The sequence below is a fragment of the Artibeus jamaicensis genome, unplaced genomic scaffold (assembly GCF_021234435.1).
Source record: "Artibeus jamaicensis isolate MK-2021 breed Jamaican fruit bat unplaced genomic scaffold, CSHL_Jam_final contig_387, whole genome shotgun sequence".
Classification (NCBI taxonomy): Eukaryota; Metazoa; Chordata; class Mammalia; order Chiroptera; family Phyllostomidae; genus Artibeus; species Artibeus jamaicensis.
The window spans coordinates 41,784,598-41,804,427 of NW_026521812.1; the positions used below are offsets into that span (position 1 = coordinate 41,784,598).

The 19,830-nt window shown below is 39.7% G+C and overlaps 1 pseudogene; it reads right to left on the bottom strand.

Annotated features, from left to right (window-relative positions):
* Positions 1-9,824: 9,824 nt before the first annotated feature.
* LOC119048368 (60S ribosomal protein L23a-like) lies at positions 9,825-10,368 on the bottom strand (annotated as a pseudogene).
* Positions 10,369-19,830: the final 9,462 nt, after the last annotated feature.

Genomic DNA, 19,830 nt, shown 5'->3' on the forward strand with positions numbered 1-19,830 from the left:
GGGCAGGACGGCAAGGGTGACCTTTGTCCCAGAGAGTCCACTTCTCAGCTCATCTTCCCTTTTCCCCGAGTACCTTCTGTGACCCCTCAGGAGCATGTGAAAATCTGTCTGTAAGCAGCGTAGTCTAGAGTCACGGCTTTGACTGGAAATCGGACCAATGGAAGGCATTCTGTGACGCCGCAGCTTCCCACAGCAAGGGCAGACCTCAAGTATGATTTATAGGAACACCACACTCTTCTGTATTTACAGACCTCTCTGCCTGAGCAGCAAGTTAGAAATGTCTTATTAACACCGACAATTTTGCACTTCCTTCCTCGTGTCGTAATGGCAACTTCTCTAAGGTTTCTTGTTACATGCGGAGCAGAGAGGGACGGGCTGCCGACTCTGGCTGCCCACTAGTTCCTCTGAGCGAACTTGTGAGGCCTACGATTAAAATATGTTTTAAAACACACTGATTTTAAATGTGTCTTGAATGGATCAGATCTGTATTTCAAGGGACTTGTTGACCTTAAAAAATAAGCAAAAAATAGGTTTATTCAGGAAAATCAGAGAATTGCAACTCAAGACACAAGAGCTGTGGCAAAACCATAGGCAAGTCCAGAGAACAGAGGAGGGGAGTGTTCTCTTCGAGAGGAAAGAGGAAGTTAGGAGGAGCTGCTACAAACAGTCTCCTGGAGGAAACTGGGAGCTCAAGGCATAGGGGCTTTTCATGGACTGGGTTGTCAGATTCTCTCACGGGCTAGACCATTGAAGGAGGAAAAGAAAAACCTTCCTTCCTCTTGTTGGGGTGGTGGAATAGGAACCATCTTCCCCTCCGAGGGGTCAGGGGCTGCTTTGTTCTGTGTGATGATGAGCGATAGGGCATGAGGCCCCCAAACAGATCTCCCTGACCCTCCTCTTAGTTGAGGATTTTTAAAATTAATGTTCACCAGGCTTTGCTTTTAAAAACTTATCAGCCATTGTAAGCACATATGTGTATAATGAGAGTAATTTCATTATAAGCCCTATTAGACCCATTACTCAAATTCAAGAATTATCAAGACTTTCATATTTTACTTTTTAAAATTATTTTATCCTGTTTTCTTCTATTAAAGTATTTCAAAGCAAATCCCACCATCAATGTTTCATCCTTACATATGTTGAGCACATCTTTTTAAAAATGGGAATTTTCTTATGTAACTGCTGTGTTATTTTCTAATTCATTGATATCATCTAGTATCTGGTTCACAATTAAAATTCCTGAAATGTCTCAAAGTGTCATTTTGCAATTGGTTTCAATCCGGATCATAATGTGATCCACATATTAATAACTTCATTGTAATGAGTGATTTAAGAGTTGGCTTCATGAGAGTGGACAATCTAATTATAAGGTTTTATTGTTCCGAAGGAAGCACAGAGTACTGCAGTGGTTCTTTCTGCTGACTCCCATTCTCTTTCCTTTATAAACCTTGGGATCAAGAAATGCAACTGCTCAGTTGGTTGGGTTATCGTCCTGTAGACTGAAAGGGCATGGGTTTGATCCCCAGTCAGGGTTCATGTGAGAAGCAACCAGTCTGTGTTTCTCTCTTACATCTTTGTTTCTCTCCCTCTCTCCGTCACTTCCCCTCTCTCTAATATCAATGGGCATGTCCTTGGGTGGAGATTTTAAAAAAGGCAACCACTTTTTCTCATGCCATCTTGCGTATCATGTCTCATGTCTGTGAGGCTTAATTTTGAAGGCAGATTTGATAAGAAGTCCAATGAAACCACTCCACAAGGGACCCAGAACCACATTTGCAGTTTTTATGATGAAAATACAGGCAGTTGAGTGGGAAGTTTTTTGTTGGCTTCGTATTTTGTGAAGAACCTCAGCAGCCATTCTCCATATCCCTCCCCCTCAACCACATTTTGCAAAATATCGCGATGGGGCGATAGAAGCCTGATGTTCTTGTTGTTAGGCTACACTCCTCAAAAAAGCCCCAGGACTTGCCATCTTGTTAAGACATTTCCAGTTAAAGCCATTTCCAGAGTAACACAGTACAGGCTCGGTTATCCTTGATTCAAATACTAATCCTGACCGTGCTCACTATACTAGCAACCTAATCGGTGTCTTTGAACTTCACTGTCTACATGTGTATGAGAGGTTAATGTGTGAGGCTAAAAATGGGATAACATATGGCCCGGCCTTGATGCATACTGCATTGTGGGCACTTAAATGTCACTTTCTTCCTTTTCCCTGTTAAACTGCTAAAGAAGTAGGAAGACTTTGACAACTTCTTACCAAATGTGTTTTGTGGTCTTAACCTACTTTGGAGCACATTGCTGGAGGCGTTTCTCTTCACTAGTTCTTTCCCCTAGTAAGGTAACCTTAACTTGGCAAAACTGACGTGTAAATGGGACGGCTGTTTCTGGTCCTGGGAGATAATAAATGCAGACGTGTGGATGGTTTAGAGACAATTTACATGCTGGTTTAGCAGACAAACCTCCTGAGGCCTCTTTGTATCCACACTGGCCAACTGCAGCTTAATCTGACAAGGATAATGTGCAGAATGTAAATATTACCATTTGCTCCATGTCATTTCAGATCAGACACTAATTTGCAAATGTAATTTATCATGTCTAAAGAAAACCAAAATGACAGCTTTTACCAGTATTTGGTATTTTTGTGTTAACAATCATTCATTTATGATTGTTATTGTTTCAGGCAGAAAATATGTCTCAATATGTTCTGCTGACAATGTGGTCTTTTACAGCACAAACTTCTAACTTCTTCTAGGATTTTCCATCTTCTTCTTTGTTGCATGCTGTTACCTAGGCTGGTATTTTGATTGTTGGCTTGTCTTCATTATACTTTTCACGCAGTTGAAGGAATTGTTCTGATAATATTCCAAGTTCTGGGGTCTGTTTTGGAAGTAGACTGGATGGCTGATGTGAAGACAAAGGGCCCCATTTGATCTAAAGTGCATTTTGTCTGTTTTCACTAACAGTCTCCACCACAAAGGAAATACCTAGGGCAGGCAAATTATTGAAAAACCAGCTAAAGCCAAATTAGAGATGAATTCTGGCTGGCCAGTTGGTGACACTCCGCCTCAAGGACCTTCCAGCTGTAGGCTGATGGAGCAGCCACACTGTCCAGCTCATCAGGTTCTTATAGACCACAGAAGACTACATCTGTCCTCAAAGCAAATACCTGCTCAAAAGAAGAGGGTTCACTATTTTTAAACTATGAAGTTGGTTTTCATTAATTCACCATTTGTAATTTTTTTCTTGGCCCTCGTAGCAGAAGACTGTTTTGGCATGTTGGTAACCCCTTTTAACTCGGCAAGATGACTGTGGTTCATGGCCCAGCAGGCTGTAGAGAGACCAACGTGTTCTCACACGGCTGCTGGTGAGGTAGCTGGATGCCAGGGAAGATGGAGGGGAGTGAACCGCCACCAGCCTTGGCCATCCACATTTCAGAGAGGAGACCTGCCAACTCCAGTAAAAACTCACGACGTTTCAGAAGAACTACAGGATCTTTCTGCCTCATTTCTCAAATGGAAAAATAGGGAGATTCAAATATTCCCAGCTGGAAGAAATAGGTTTTTGTTTATCTTTAATTGAAAACAATGCTCCGCCAGAGAACTTTCCGCCAGTCTGGTACTTTCTGGTGGTGAATGCAGATAAGAATACAAAGTGTTTGGGAGGGGTTCAGGCCTGCAGATAACACTTTTGTCATCTTGATTGGAAAAGCTTGTACAGCTGCTTTGATTCAGTAAAGCTCAATTTCTAAGATTCCCTTGACCTTTACTTACACTGCCTTTGAGACAGACTATTTTTGTTATTGCTTGATGAGCTAGAAGGTTATAAATTAATTACGGTGTGAATAAATCATTATAAAGTGCAAGATAGCAGATGCAGAGTTCCTAGCTGAGCCTTATCACCTGGTCGATGGCAACAGTGTAAACACAGTTGAATCAGAATTTGGATTTTGTATATTTTGTGCTGGTTTCTCAACTGCCGTGGGCTCTGGTTGTTTCAGACAGGCATTTGGAAGACTCACTAGTATTAATCCAACTTATGGGAAGCTCTTCTGAGTCCTTGCATGAAAAGGCTTAGCTTTGGAGGGGGCTGAATTTTAGTCGTGAACATCAGTGTCCACAAGGGGTTTCCTTAGAGCCTTGAAGTGGTTTTTAAAATGAAGTTGACACCTCCACCAGCAACAACGAACAAAACAGAAAAACTCCAGGTAACTCCAGATGGCAAAGGATTGAGGAATGTGGTAAAATGCAGATTTCAGTGAAATAGAGATTTCAATTTTAGATTTCTGCCAAACATAACTGAAATTCAGTCTTTTTATTAGCCTTAGAGGGGTGGCTTGTTGTAATGGATATAATTTGAAATCCACTCAACAGTATTTGGGATTTGTGCCATTGATTATCCATTCAACCTCAATTTATTGTTAAAAAGATGCATATTATGTAGTCTTCCTGATGTGCTATTATTTGTTAGCTGTATGTTACCCTCCATTATATAAAAATAAAACTCAAACCTCCCAAGTATGAATTTTCCCTTAAAATAAACTGTGATATTCCAATTATCAATCATTTTACAGATTCCAATCATTTTACACATTATAAACTTCTTCCAGAGGTCTTCAATTCCCACAACAAATAAATAGTGAGTATATGTGCTTCAGTTCTTTCATCTGAAAAAAATGGAGATAGAAATAATATCTACCTTATAGAATTGTTTTGAATTTCAAATGGGCTTAAGTTTGTAGAGCGCTTAAACTAATATCTACAACAGAGAACATGCTATATACGTTAGTAGTTTTTATTATACATTCTTTACCCAGTGCGATTGCCAGGATGGGGGAGTGGGCTGCAGATATTAAAAATCATAAATCACAAATAGTTTTCTCCATGATCTACCTCGGTGGGATATCAATAAATGTGAAATAAGTAAGGATCATGACCTGGAACAAGCTGATTATTACAAGAACAGGGAAAAGGGGCAACCACCTGGGAATGGGGAATTACTCTGAGCTATACATTTAGGAATGGCCTCTTTAGAAAAGGAAGATATAAACTTTTTTCTAAGAGATGGGCTGAGTCAAAAAGGAAAGGACAAGGACACTGCAGACCTGGTAGCACAGAATCAAAGGCTTTTTATCAAAGTCAAATGTGGCATTTTTAGGGTCAGAGAGTAAGAAGCCTTAGTTGAGGGGAGAGAACATTGAGGGTGGGAGTGCAGGTTAGACTAGGAAGTAACGAGGGAGAAGACTCTTTGGGTAGGCGTGTGTGAGACTCCGCATGCCAAACTGAAGGATTTGGACCTGGGCCTAGAGGCCGTGGAGAGCTATTCAGAAAATTTTGAGTAAGAAAGTAACCAGATAATAGTAGTCATTTAAGAAAAGTTACTGTGTGAAAGGAGAGGCCCCAGATGGATACATCAGTGAGGGCATAAAGGAATCAGGGTGATTTTAAAAATGAAATTTGGAGACTAAAATGAACTATTTTAAATTTTTTTCTCAAGTATATGTCCTTGAGACCACCCTGTAAGTTAGATAAATTATCATTCACATCTTACAGATGAGGAACTTTAGGGAAAGAGTTTAATAATAAAGTTATACTTAAACTTATTCATTAGATATTTATTGCGTGCCTGCCATGTTTCTGGTTATATGTTATAGCCAGTGATGAAAGAGAATCAAGAATATTTACAAACTCCAAGAAAAATTATGATGTGAGTTTCGACAATGGGTATTTGGAAAATGCTTTGGAAAGAGTGATTGAATAAGAGAATGAATGAGTAGACCACATAACTTATAATGTTTTGGAGCAACTCCATATCAAAAATAACAAAGCACGCCTTTAGGTTTCTAATTCATCAAGTATGCACACTCTGTTCTTAGTTCTAGCCAATTCAAACCACCATAGGTCAAGTGTATCTGAATAGCTACTTGGAGAGTATATTAGTTTTCTGTTGCTGTTATAACAAATCACTACAAAGTTTGTGACTTAAAACAACAAACATGTTGTATTACCTCATAGCCTTTTAGGTCAGAAGTCTGATTCAGAACTCACAGAGCTAAAAACTAGGTGTCCCCAGGACTGCATTCCTTTCTGGAGTCTCCAGGGAAGAATCTGTTTCCTTACTCGTTCGAGTTGTTGGCAGAATTCAGTTTTTTTTGTGATTGTACGACTGAAGATTTACAATCTGGCTGTCAGCTGAGGACTGTTCCCAGCTTCTAGAGGCTATGCATTCCTTGGCTCGTGGTGCCTTTCATTCTCCTCAAAGCCTGCATTGGCGGGCTGAGTCCTTCTCACACTTTGAATTTCTCTTACCTCTTCTCCCATCACATCTCTCTGAATGATTTTTCCATACTTTAGGGCTCATATGATTACATCAGGCCCACCCAGATAATCCAGGATAATCTCCCTATTTTAAAGTCGTTTGATTAGTAAACTTAATCACATCTGCTAAGTCCTTTTTGGCTGTCACCTAACATATTTACAGTTCTGGGGATTAAAGCAGGAGCCCCTTTGGGGAGCTATTATTCTGCCTTCTACAGAGTAAAATGAGCACAACATTTAATAGTTTAAAACTAAGAGTAACATGCTTTCATTCAGGATTGCTGAAGTCATGTTTCTTAACTTCATGTTCTTTTTCTATCCAGAGGCTGTGTCATATTTGAGGGAGGAAAAGACAAAAGCACAAAAACACGTATTGTAGAAATGCTACTTTATTTAAATATTGAGAGGTTTTGTGGACCAGGCAGAATGCCCTTTGTGTGTGTGTGCATATTCAGGTGATACTTTTGTTCATCTCAAAGATTTTCTGCTAAAGTCAGGGCTTTGTACTGGCCACTGTGGATATATACAAGGAAGAGCCCTTAGTCTCAAGTTGACAAATTGCTCCATGTGATTAATTGAGCAAATAAAGTACTACAGTACAAAGAAGCCCTTCCTATGTGCTAACATGATGGAAACAAAAAGTACTGTGGAGAATAGAGGATGGAGAGATTTTTCTTTCATCTGAGAAATGAGATGGCATTTGGGTATTGAAGAATAGATAAAATTTCAACAAGCAAAGAAAGAAAGAGGTATTTTGTTGGAGTAAGATTGGCCAAATAAAGTTCAGAGCTGGAAGATTATTATTGTGAATCTTTAAGTACTTGGAATTCCTTCAGAATGAAAATAAAGTAGGTAAAAAGGGTTACTCGGATTAAAAAATGAGGCATTACACTGATTGGGAAAAAGTACTTGAGAGGGTCACATTTGTCAGGAATAAGACCTTCAACTTTTTTCTCATAGACAATTGGGAGACACCAAAGGCATTGAACAGAGAAAGGACACGTTCAATGCCAGGCATCAGGAAGTTAACAGGGACCATAACAAACCAGATGGAGAGGAATAAGAGCCTAAAAATGCGGAGATCTTCCAGAAGCACTTATTATAGGACAGGGGAGAGATAATGAATGCATTTCTAACTAGAGTAAAAACGGCATGAACTTAAGTAAAGAGAAGATGAGAGGGACACTGAAGACATAGAATAAAAAGGAACATGGTAAGGATGAGAGGTGAAACAGAGTGAGAGAAATATTAAATCCAAGGTAGTTCTAAGATTTAGAGCCTGGACAGGAGGCCCTATGGGAATAAAGGTACCATGAATAGAAAGACAGAAGTCGAGAGGAGGAAATGATGAGATTGGTTTGATCTGGTAAGTCTGAGAGGCTGGTAGATAACTCACGTGGAGCTTTTTGACATAAAGGAGAAGTCTCAGCAGAGATGAGGCAAAGGCCTAGGAGAAGAATGTCCGCAGTTATGGGATGAGAACACACTGGTGATCAAAGAAGATGGAGGAGTTCATGGTGGGCCCAACGGCCTGGGAGGATTTCAGAGCAGAATCTTGGCCAACGTGCTAGGAAAGCAGTGCAGAAAAAAGCAGATCTTGTGTGTTAATATACTGCCGCATTTATAGCTCCCCTTGTGGTTGGCAGGAGTCTGGGGAGGAAAGAGTCAAAGAGTTAACATAAAGAATAATTTTGTTGCTGTTATTGCTGTGAGGAAAGCATTCTAATGGTAGAATTTAATTTAACAAAAAGGAGAAAGACCAACGGATTATTGACAATGTTATGGCAAGTTGTTTAAAGTCAACCCCAGTAAGTTGAGAGATTTTAACTCCTTAATTTTATTTACCCTTTAAAACATTATTTTAGACTTCCACAAAGGATAAGTACCTGTTTTGTTTTAGACTAGAAATTTTAATAGTAGGAGTCCTATGTCTATGTATGTAAATCTCCAATGTCTATTCTATTTTTAAAACTGTTCATAAGGTTTTTTCATAAGTGTAAAATGCCCAGCCCTGAATATTAACTGACAAGGCTATAGATTTGCCCACAGCATCACAGCTAGAGAATATTTTCCTAATTATTATCAGCAGGTCAGAGGCACTGCACTACCTGAGAGACAAGGCTTCATGAGATTCTCTGCTTTGGGCTGCAGAGTGCTCTTCTGAAATTAGTGAGCGCGAAAGGAATGTGCTGTGAGCCCCCATCTACTTTTGTCTGGGAAGGCCCAGCAGATAGTGAGCTTGACAGTGAAATTTCTAACCCCCCAAAACTGACGGGATGCCAGCATTTCCCTCCCTAGCTGGGACTGCAAGGTAGCTCTTCTTACTTCATAGGGGAGTGACTGGTATTTGAGCACTGATAACAGCAATCTTGGTGGTGGGGCTGAGTCAGGGAGGACGTTCCAGAAAGGCGAACGGGCCTGCAGGAGGATAGAGGTGCAGTACCTCTCCCAGCTGCCATTATGCAGGCAGGAGGGTGAGGCACGAAGGAAGGGTGGCAGGCAATTCCTGTGGAGGAAGACTGATCTCTTATAAGCTTACACTTTAAATAGAAGTGGTGAGGAGAAGGAAATGTGTTTGGACTCTGGCCTACAATCCCACTAAATTTTACAGAGGAATTTTTCACGTCACTAATGGGCAGAAACCCTGGGCCACAGAAGTAATGCCTGAAAACTGTTGTCTCTTGAAATGAGATCTACACTGACTATCAATAGGATCACCGAGAGAAAAGATTATTGTATTACTCGGGACACTGTTGGTACACTGTGGTGACTTTTCACATGCAGTTGTGTTTCTGTCCCTAGGAACTAAAAACCATAGAACAATCCACGGTGATTAAACCTTAATTAGAACAAAAAAGTGAGTTAAAAAGCTGCTTACATTTTCCCCTTAGGTTAGGTTGAACCCAAATCTCTATGGGAGAGAACACCAAGATAGAAGACAGTGCAGGTTTTGTCCTTAACACACAAAGCAAAACAAAACCTCAGCAAATCTAATATTTGGTGAATGTGTTTCTAAATTCTAGCTTCATCTGTCATCTTTAGAAGAATTTTAGAGAAGTTGTAAGCCCATTAGGCCATCAGCAAGGGAAGCAATAGCGCTGTGCACAAAAGCAATGGCAGGAGGGTGGCTGAGTGCGACGTGGCACGTGGCTCACAGGGTGTCCCACTGGCTCAGTGGGGCCACGACACCGACTTTGAGAAACGCCTCAGAGCCTGAACCAATCTCGTGTTGTCATGAATGCCTTAATGATAGAAAATTAGCTTTAACAAAGTTACCATTCCGGGGTTGCACATTTGTTTTCTCTTTGAGTAATACTAAACCTTATCCTCTGATGACACTGTAGTGTTCTTTGACAAATTGTCCAACTGCTTTGGGATTCCCCTCCTTCCTCTTATCGAATGTCCCCAGGTGAGCCTGCTACATTCCAGTGACTTGGGAGCTTAGTCATAATTTCTTTCCCTAATTACTTTCCAGGGTTTTCTTTCTTTTCTTTTTACATTATTTTTTTAATTTAGAATTATCCAGCTGGACTCCATATAGATGGCTCCAATTTTGTTGGCAACATCCAAAGCATCATAGTCAGGAGCCAGCCAAACATATGCCTTCTTTACATCAGGCCCGATCAGGGTGTTGACCTTGGCCATATCAACGTCATAGAGCTTCTTCACAGCCTGTTCAAGCTGGTGCTTTTTGGCCTTGACATCCCCAATGAATACAAATATATTGTTGACTTCTTTCTTCTTCATGGCTGACTTAGTAGTCAGGGGGAACTAGGTGATGGTGTGGAGGTCAAGTTCGTTTCTCCTGGGGGTACTCTTTCAAGGATATTTGGCTGACTTTAGAGCCCCAGTGTCTTTTTTGGTCATTGGAAGGTGGGTGACTTACAGATCTTGTGTGTGTGTGCATGTGTGTGTCTGTGAGTTCAAGAGAGAGAGAGAGAGAAACACTGTGGACACCATTCAGCACAGCTTTCTTTGCCTTCAAAGGCTTTGTCTTGGCTTCGAGTTTGGGACGGGCAGGGGCTTCCTTCCTTTTTTGCTTAAGCACCATCTCTGTGAAAAGTACTTTCCACAGTTTCTTGCCCTCTTTTACTAGTAACTTTGTGTCTGAAAGTGTCTGAATTTCACTAGCATGGGGCTTAGCACATGTCAAACACCTATGGATTGCATAAGCATTGAATGGGTTCGTGGTGCTTCATTCCCCAAATTTTCTCAGAGAGACAGAAGGCATTTGCTTTTAATATGTCAGCCACTTAAGTTTATAGGTAATATTGTTTCCCTGAAAGATTTATACTAAAGACAAAGAAGTAAAGTCAAATTCCTTTTTTATAGAATATCATTAACATTTTTATTATACTCATTAATCTTCTCAAGTTGATAATGGTTAGGCTGCATTGCCTGCAATCTGCACCCATTTCTCAGAGAGGCTTGGTAAGAGCCCCTTGTTTCCTGTGAAGCTCAAATCCAAGGCCAGACATGGTTTATCCACTAACCAGGCTTAGCACCTTGTTAGCTCTTTATATCTCCCCGTGTCAGTATAACACACCCAGAGAGATATTTCTTAGGCAATTACTCTGTTTCTAGGACTACATTAGACTTAAAATGCTTATCCTAGTGGAAATACTGAGGATGGAGCCTTAGTTTAGTTGACTTTTCAGATAAAAGAAAGGGGGTTAGAGATGTTTTGCTCTATACCTGTGATAGCCCTGTATCAAAAACCCTTGTAATATTTTCTTTTAAAAAAATATGCCAAACAGATATTATATGTATTTGCCTGCTTTGCCAAAGAAAGTGAGAATTATATTTAAATGAAAAGAAAAAATAGAAAAATTTAAATTATTCTTAAGACAGGAAAGCAAGTTTTTGATTGTGGAATGGTGTGAACTGATGAATTATTCTTAAAATAATTATAATATCAATTTCTATCATATGGTAGCCATTTACCCCCTGCCAAGTGTCATGCTTAAGGGTTTTGTGTGTGTATCATCTAAGGATTGAATTTTGTGTCATTTAATTCCTGCAGTGGTCATAAACTATGTAGCACTATTTTCATTCTACATATGAGGGTACTGGAGGTGGGGACTCCTGACCAAGTAAATGGCAGAGCTGGTTTTTGACTGAGGACCCATCCAAGCTCAGAGCCATTTATAACCTAGTTTGGCTGCTTTGGAAACAAATGACTTAGAATATATGTCATATTATATGTATGAATAATGAAGTATATATCCTTTTTGGCCAAAATGAGTTTAGAAACTTATTGGTGGGCAGGGTATGTTATTATTAAAGAAATAGACCATTCGTTTCTTTCTTTTGCAGCTAGGAAGGTGTCTCTTTTCATCCCGCATTTGGATTCTTTCCTTAGAGTTCCAAGAAGTACAGTTTCTTATTTCTCTGAGCTAGAGAGGGGAACGGTGGATGGCAGACTCATGGCCAGGTAGAAAGTTGAATAATCAGTGGGATGTAGTGGCTGCTACACTTCAGGTGACTCCTGCAAGGCTGTGATAGTGCTGAGACTCCCTGGTTAACTTCCTGCTCCACATTCCGTGAGGGTGGTCTCCCTGCCTCCTTCCCCAACTGGGTCTACTGCCTTGCCTGGACCTGAAGTGAGACTCTCCCCGGAGAGTACAGAAGCAGAGTATTATATTCTCCTTCTTTCCAATTTCCAAAGGAGGGCCTTCGTTTGAAGTATATTTCTGAAAAGTTGGGTTTATGGGTTCATGTTTGAAATTTAGTGTGATGATTTACCTTTTTCATTTGTCTTTTTAGCATTTTAAATAATAAAATTGTAAGGAAATTAATATCTATGAATACAAAGATACTTACATTAATTCAAGACAGAGTCAAGGGATGCAGTGGGGATTGCTTTTATGTGAACCTTAGGTAAGGTGAATAACCTCTAACCTTTTTAAAGCTCGTTTTTCACTTAGCAAGACATCTCAGAACAGGATGTATCTGTATTAGACTTCCAGACAGTATATTGACTAACACATTCCATGTCAGCTGTAAAGCTGGACATGTATTCATTCTCCTTCATCCTTAGTTTTCTCATCTTTAAAGAAGTAAGCTACAGAAATCAGATTGTTGAGAGGAGTCAATAAATTACAGTGTGGTCAGTACTGGTCCATGTGGGAGCCCAGTAAGTGCTAGTTCTTTGTAGCAACCAGCTTGGAATCCAGAAAGCTCTGCCAGAGAGTACAGAGCTCTTCAGTTTTGGTCTCCAGTTCGGCTCCAACTATCTCTGTGACATCTGTTACTTCATCTCTAAAATGGGAGTGACAACTTACTTGTCTAAAATCTAATGGACTGGACCAAAATATCTTTAGAGGTTTATTGTAGATCTAAAATTAGCACACACCCCCAAAAGGTGTAATTCAGTTAAGCAGTTAAATTTAGAAACTAGTAATAATCAGTTGCTTGACTAAATTTAGTACTTTTTCTTAATTAGTTTATATCCAATTCCACGCATGCTCATATACATGGGTGATCCTCTTCTGTATTTTTTGTCAGTGGCATTTTCCCTAAGACCTGTATTTCTTTCAAATTCATATTTCTTTTTTTCTTTTGTCTTTTTTTTTCACCCCAAGAGGTCCAACTTAAAAAATAGGTTTGTCATCTCAGCAAGTTTTGCAGTTGTGATTAATTCTGTGACTTTGCTCGTTGACTAGAAGCCTTGATTTCTTTCTCATCATCCTTTCCCTCCTGATAAGTTGACCTCCTAATACTCTTTAACCCTTTGGGCTTACCTTATCTTCCTTGCTCCTTTGCTCCTTTTATCTCTATGCAGTTAGGTTTAACTGATGTAATTTGTTTTCCTGGGGTCTCTTCCTCCTCGGTAAAGACAAGAACACTCACTATTTCTTACCTCTCACATTAGTCTCTGTCAGCTGAATACCAGTGTAACACACTTTTCATGAACATTCATAGCCAAGTTTAGGCTTTTCTCATAGTTCTGGATTTTCATTTCTCTTTGCAGAGTGTCATAGTATACTCCTGCTAATTTGTTTTAGATGAATGCTGTTTCTCATTTTCTGATATGGAGTTGGTCTTGGTATCAGGTTTTAGCTGAGCAGTTTATCCTGGCTTTGAGCAAATATACTCCCCAGTGACTTGGTGTGTACATTATTGAGCTAGAATTGAAATCTATCATGTATTTACTTTCTGGTCTACCTGGCAGTCTGGTCTTGAACAGGTCACCATATTTCTATGACCCTCAGTAAAATATAAGATGGATATATCATTATTTTCCAGATCTAGACTTCCAAACAACAGCTGGAACCTGAGAGCAATTCTAAGTTTTATTTATGAGACCTCATAATAATCTCAAGTTTCCTTGCTTTAGGTTAGAAATAATTTCAAGTCATTGTGGGGTGGGGACCTTTAATAAGAAGTTTAGACTCTATCTATTTATAAGTATCTTAGATGAAAAACATTGGCAAATATAAGTAATTATATTTCACATATTCAGTTCAGTTGCAAATTGTTTTCCAAACCCATGATCCATGGCTGAGGTGAGGGGAAGAGATAAATGGAACATTGACTGCAGGAGCATTTGGGACCTGCTGGGCGAGATGGTCCCAGAGGTCTCTGCTGGTTCTTTGGTTTTGCGAGTCCATGGCTCATTTGGGGCAGGCTGGAATTTATCTACAGAGGAAGCTGTCAGATCTCAAATCTGGACCCTGTAGTTGAGTGGTGGGATGGAAGGCAGGAGATTTTTCTCTAAAAAAGGGTCAGTCGTCATTCTTTACTTTTACAACAGGCTTGACCTCACACAGGCTAGTACAATCCTTGGGAATTTATTGAATACTCTGGAGTTAAATGTGAAGCAAATGTTGCTTCAAGTGCATATTGACCTTGTCTTTCCTTTAAGCTACCAGGAAAACAACCCAGGAAGAAAATTTTCTCTCTGCAGTTCTGTTGATTGGGATGACAAGACTTTGATAAGTTACTAGGTAACCACTGGGTCTGACATGAACTACAGCCTGGAACTCAATGCCATGAGATTTCTCAGGAAATCTCAAAATTGTTGGAAAAACCTTTGACTCATCTGGAGAACAGTATGTCAAAGGTCTTATTACCATTGGCCTGTAAGAATCTTCTCATCTTGGAGTCAAAAAATAAGGCAGAACAAAGATGACACTATTTTCCATTTTTTAATTTTTATGAAACTGGAATAAATGATCAGATAAATAAATGGTTACTTACTTATAGCCTATATATATTTGCAACATAAAGCCAAGATTCTAAGTGGTAATTATACAATATAGGAAGTCATTGTGTTAACATGAAAATGAAAGAATGTTGACATAATTTCCAGGCATATCTCTGAAAATTAAAGAAAGTATAGGAAAATGTTATAATGAATAGCAGCAAAAGTTAAAGTTAAAAAAGAAACTTTCATTTAAATACCTATTACCATAACACAAAGGTTAAGAGCAAGGAAGGCCCTGTAAAGACAATGCCTGGATATGAATCTCAGCATCATGACTTACTAGTTTAAAGACTCTGGACAAGTTACCTGTTATCTTGTGCCTCAGTGTTCTCACATGGTAAACTGGAGAATATATTAGCTATCGTGCCCACTTATATGATTTATTAGATTAAATAATAAATACATGAAAAGCATTTAGTACCAGGTACCAAGTATGCACTCTCCAAGTAGAGCTGTGTTAAGACTGTGTACAACTTTGAACAATCAAAAACTATAGAAGATTTACTGATGAAATAAAAAGGTTTTAGGAATAATCGAAGAAGAACTTCTTATTTCTGTGGGCTATACCACCCTCCCTCAAGCAATCATATTTTAAATTTTTTTGAAATGTTGAACAACCAAGATTTTATTATATTAACCAACATGTTTATCTATATGAGATCTGTCCAGAAAGTATCCAGCTATGTACTATGAAAAATAGAGACATTTACTGAAGAAGATACAAGAAACATACAGAGGACAATGATGCCTCAGTTCCCTTCAAAGTAGACACTTTGGGACCTCACACAGTTCTCCTAGCATCTCTTTCACTGTTCAAAACACTGCAAGATCCTTTGTTGGAATTGCCATCAGTTATCCCATTGTATTTTCCTGAATCTCACCGATGGTCTGAAATCTTTTCCCTTTCAAAGGTGATTTTAGTTTTGGGAAAAGCCAGAAGTCGCAAGGCACCAAATCTGGGCTCTACAGGGTCTGACTCACCTGGATGATTTGATGTTTCACCAAAAAACTCTGCATGAGACATGATGCATGCATGAGTGGGCACATTGCCATGATGAAGCTGCCAATCACCAGCTGCCCATAGATGTGGCCATTTTGTTGTGTTGCATCTCTGCACTCATTCCTGAAAGCTGTCTGAAATATCTGAATAGTTTCCATGAAAAAATGTTCAAGTTTAAACAAAATCTGATGCAGATTTGTTGCTGTAATCACTTAGTCATTTTGAATGTGACAGCCACACAGTACACATGCTCACTCAGTGGCATCTACCACCCCCACTGACTAGTGCAGGGAAGTCCTCATTGTTAACGCATGTGCATTCCAGTCCATTCTCCTTGGCTGCCGAATTATAACGATTTGGTGTAAACAATTCTCATTATATTAATAATGGCTGGACTTCTTCCAGACAGATTTTGTATATAGAGATTTTAATGTTGAACTGAATTTTTTTGGAATCAGACAAAAGAGCTTAGCTCTTCCCAGCAACAAGCAACATGTGAAATACCAACATGACAGACACATACAAAATGGCAATACTCAGAGTAAAGCTAAATCCTGATGTTACTGAGCCAAAAAGAGGCTAAGAAAATATATAGATATCAATATTTTCATGTGCAGATATAATTTCCTGCAATGATTCTGTAGGCTGAAATATGCCTGTTTTAATTAAAGGAATACTATATGTAATAATAATCATGTTACTATTTATTCATGCAAATGGAATTACTGGTTACTATGGCTTGGTGCCTGGAATTGCAATTTGTCTTGCTGTTTCTGGAATTACAGTATTTTTATTGCACTTTTGGACTCCTAAATACAGTGTATTTTTAATCATGGTGATCTTTACCAATTAAGGATTATATCTAACAGACAGTAGTATTCATTCATTCATCCATCTACCCATCCATCCAATATATGAACACCCACTACATGCCAGGCACATGGGAATGTAATATGTATGTGGCTAGGACAAACATTCCCTACCATTGTGGGTCTTACAGTTAAAGGGGAAGGTAAGTATATAAAATTTTTGTAATTAATTGGGTAATTATAATGCAGAAAAATGCTATGATGGAAAAGTCTAGGTATTATGAAGTTTATTTTCCTTTAGATTGGGAGAGGCTTCACCAAAGAAGCAACTTTAAATTAAACTTTAAGGGAGAATGAGGAGGTAAGGAGGTAAAGGGTGCAGAGCAGGGAGGAGAGAGGAGAAGAGAAAAGCTTTTCGGGAAAAGGAACGTGTGTGAAGGTGCTGAAGTGAGAAGGAACCACAGGCTGCTGTGGCTGCCATGCAGTGAGATGTGAAAAGTGGTTCAAGGTGAGGCCTTGAGGGCCATGGTAGGAACTTTAAATGGTTCTGAAAACGACAGAAGCTATAATAATATTTCAGTGAAACTTGTTATTATCAGGCTAATGGTTTATAGAGGTCAATATTGGTTGCTGAAAGACACTTTAGAGGCCAAAGAAATTAAGGAGAGAAGTGAAGAGGCTCATTTTGCAGACAAAGGACAGGACGTGGGGGATTGACTGCATGTGGAGATGAAGAGAAAGGGAGGCATCAGGTTGACTCAACTTTCTTCACAAGAGGCTGGGGGGTGGTCCTGTCCTTGACTGACAGGGGGAATGTTTGTGCAGAAGAAGGTTTGGAGGGATGATAAAGGGTTTCATGGAAACATGATGGTGACACGCCCAAGTGGATCTGCAGAGTGGGTGTAGACCGAACTGGGTGTAGATCTTTACCCTCATGAATAGCCAGGTGAAATAAGGTCTGAAATGTCCACTGGAATTAGGTACTTAGAAAGTACTGAAGGCCCCGATGAGAGAAGTTTTACTGGAAACGGTGGTTTGACAAAATTGATAATGTGTGAGAACTGAAGTTAATTATGACTTTATTATTTGTGAAAAGATTCAGGATGAGACACAATTTTTAGAATAAGAAAGGAAAACTAAATTCTCCTTTCTATATCCATTGGCCCATTTGTCAAAGTCTGGCCACATGCTCACATTTCTTATCTCTTTTTATAACACATTTTAAAAATTAAATGTATCGGGGTAACATTGGTTAATAAGATTATGTGAATTTCCAATGTACAATTCAGTGATACATCATCTGTGTTATGTACTGCACTATGTGTTCATTACTCATAGACTAGTTCCCTTCAGTCACCATATTTCTGACCCCCCCATACCTTCTTCATTTTCCTCCCACTGCCACCAGCCCACCCCCTCTGGTACCCTTCGTGCTATTTGTCTGTGTCTGTGAGTTTGTGAGTATAACACATTTTCAGGCCAACCAATTTAGTTTGCAGGTAATTCTAAACTTCGAAAGTGTGGGCCTCAAATGATTTAAACTCTAATGTTTTGTTCCCATTGCTATTTAATTGGGACTTTGCTGTTTCTTAAGGCTTCCATTTATTTACTGGGGTATCAGAATCAAATTAAGGGCCAGCCACGTTACTTCCATGGTTTAAGTAAGCCTCCTCAGGGAAGTCGTGGGAACTGCGATGCTTGCTAGCACTTGACCCTTTAGATGTGTGGCTCACCTAAAGGGTCAGAAGATTCTCAGCATCGGCTGTTCGCTGACATCATGCTGAAATGTGGGGCTCCCCCATGTTGCCACATCTCTCAATTTTAAGAGTTAGATAATTCCATTCTCGCATGAACAGATTTTTAAAAATTTTGCAACTAAATATTTACTTAAACCCTCATGGCCAAAAAGAAAAACAAACAAACAAAAAAACAACAAAGAAGCATCTCTGCTGGAGCAGTCTGGCCTTCGGGCTGTCGGTTTGCTCACCCTCCTTTAGTATTTCCATGCGGCGTCTCATTTACGGCTCTAAAGAGGGCTTACTCATCGGCACAATCACCCCACACTCTGCCAGTAGGTAACATTCAGCGCTCAGTCTCTTAAAATGTTCGAAGTTTTTGATAACCATGTAAAACAAACCTTGTCACATTCCTCTGTAATCAGGAATTTTACGCTGTTGAAAACGCCTTGGTGATGATGAAACCTATATGGTCTCACAGTCCATCGCTCTGGGGACTGACTGTCAGATGAGGCCCTCAACCACCCCAGCCCCACTGCACTCAGCGGCCATCCCAGGGGTGCCCTCCCGGGAGTCACCAGGAGCAGGGGCTGCTTTCCTGCTCCAGGACGCGGAGCGTGGAGACAATTTCTTTCAAAAGCCCGTAAAACAAATGATGGGTTTTTTAAATATATAGTTTTCAGACTAAAAAAGAAATTTCCTGGCTCAAGTCTTGCCTTAGGCCAACTTGAAAAAATTGCTTTCACCTTTTCCCCTTCTGTCCCCCTCTCCCCCACACGTGTTCTGGTTATGGTCCTCTTCACGTTAGGAAAGTGGTGATAAAATTGTGTATCTTACAACCCTCTGGCACTTGACTGGTCCTCCAGAGGGTCACAGAGTAAATAGGTGTTTGATTAAATGTGTGTCTGGAAACACTGGAAGCCTTTGAAAGATAGTGTCAGAGGGCTGGACTTGTGCTTCTAGGGAAGCTTGTTGTAACAGGCCGTGTACTTTCTCCTTTCAGCAACTTACTTTGATAGCTTGATAGCATTTCTAGAAGTTCATTTAGGCAAAGCATATGAGTGAGGTTTTGAACAAAATCCTGCCTATTTTTCCTCTCTTTCAGAAGATGATGTCTTTAGAACTTGCTAATAATTAGAGAGCAGAGCAACAAAGAAATGCCTGAGTCAGAACTGTGCTCTGAAGAAAAAAATGGTTTTGTGGAAATGCCTGCAACTTAGTCATTCTGTTAGAACACAGTCGACACGACCTGTCTTCCTCTCGGGCCTCTCCTGAAATGATGGTTCAGTACACACATGGGTCCAGCTGGAGGCTCATTCTCCCCTCCTGTTGGACATACTGAATGGGGTAATTGCTTAAATGGTCATCAGACTGTTTCTACTCCGATGATTGACTCTAAAGATCTCAAGGAGGAACCAGAAGCTCTTCAGACAAGTCGTCTGGCCACCCAAAGCACAATTTTGCCAGCAACAATGACTTATTTTTAAAAAGGGAAGCAGTGATTTTTTTAAAGATCTAAGTTGGAAACCTGGAAATGAAATCCTTATTAGCTGTGTGTTGTTGGGCTCCTTATCTAATCTTTAGGAAACTATTTTTTTTTGTTTTGTGTTTTGTTTGTTTTTACCCATATAATCGGAATAACACTTCTTGAGTGGATCGTTGTGAGAACTAAATGAGGCAATGATTGTGCAAATGCCTACTTCAGGGCTTGGAAAAAAGCATGTGTTCAATGAATGCACGATCATCAATTCATTCAAAC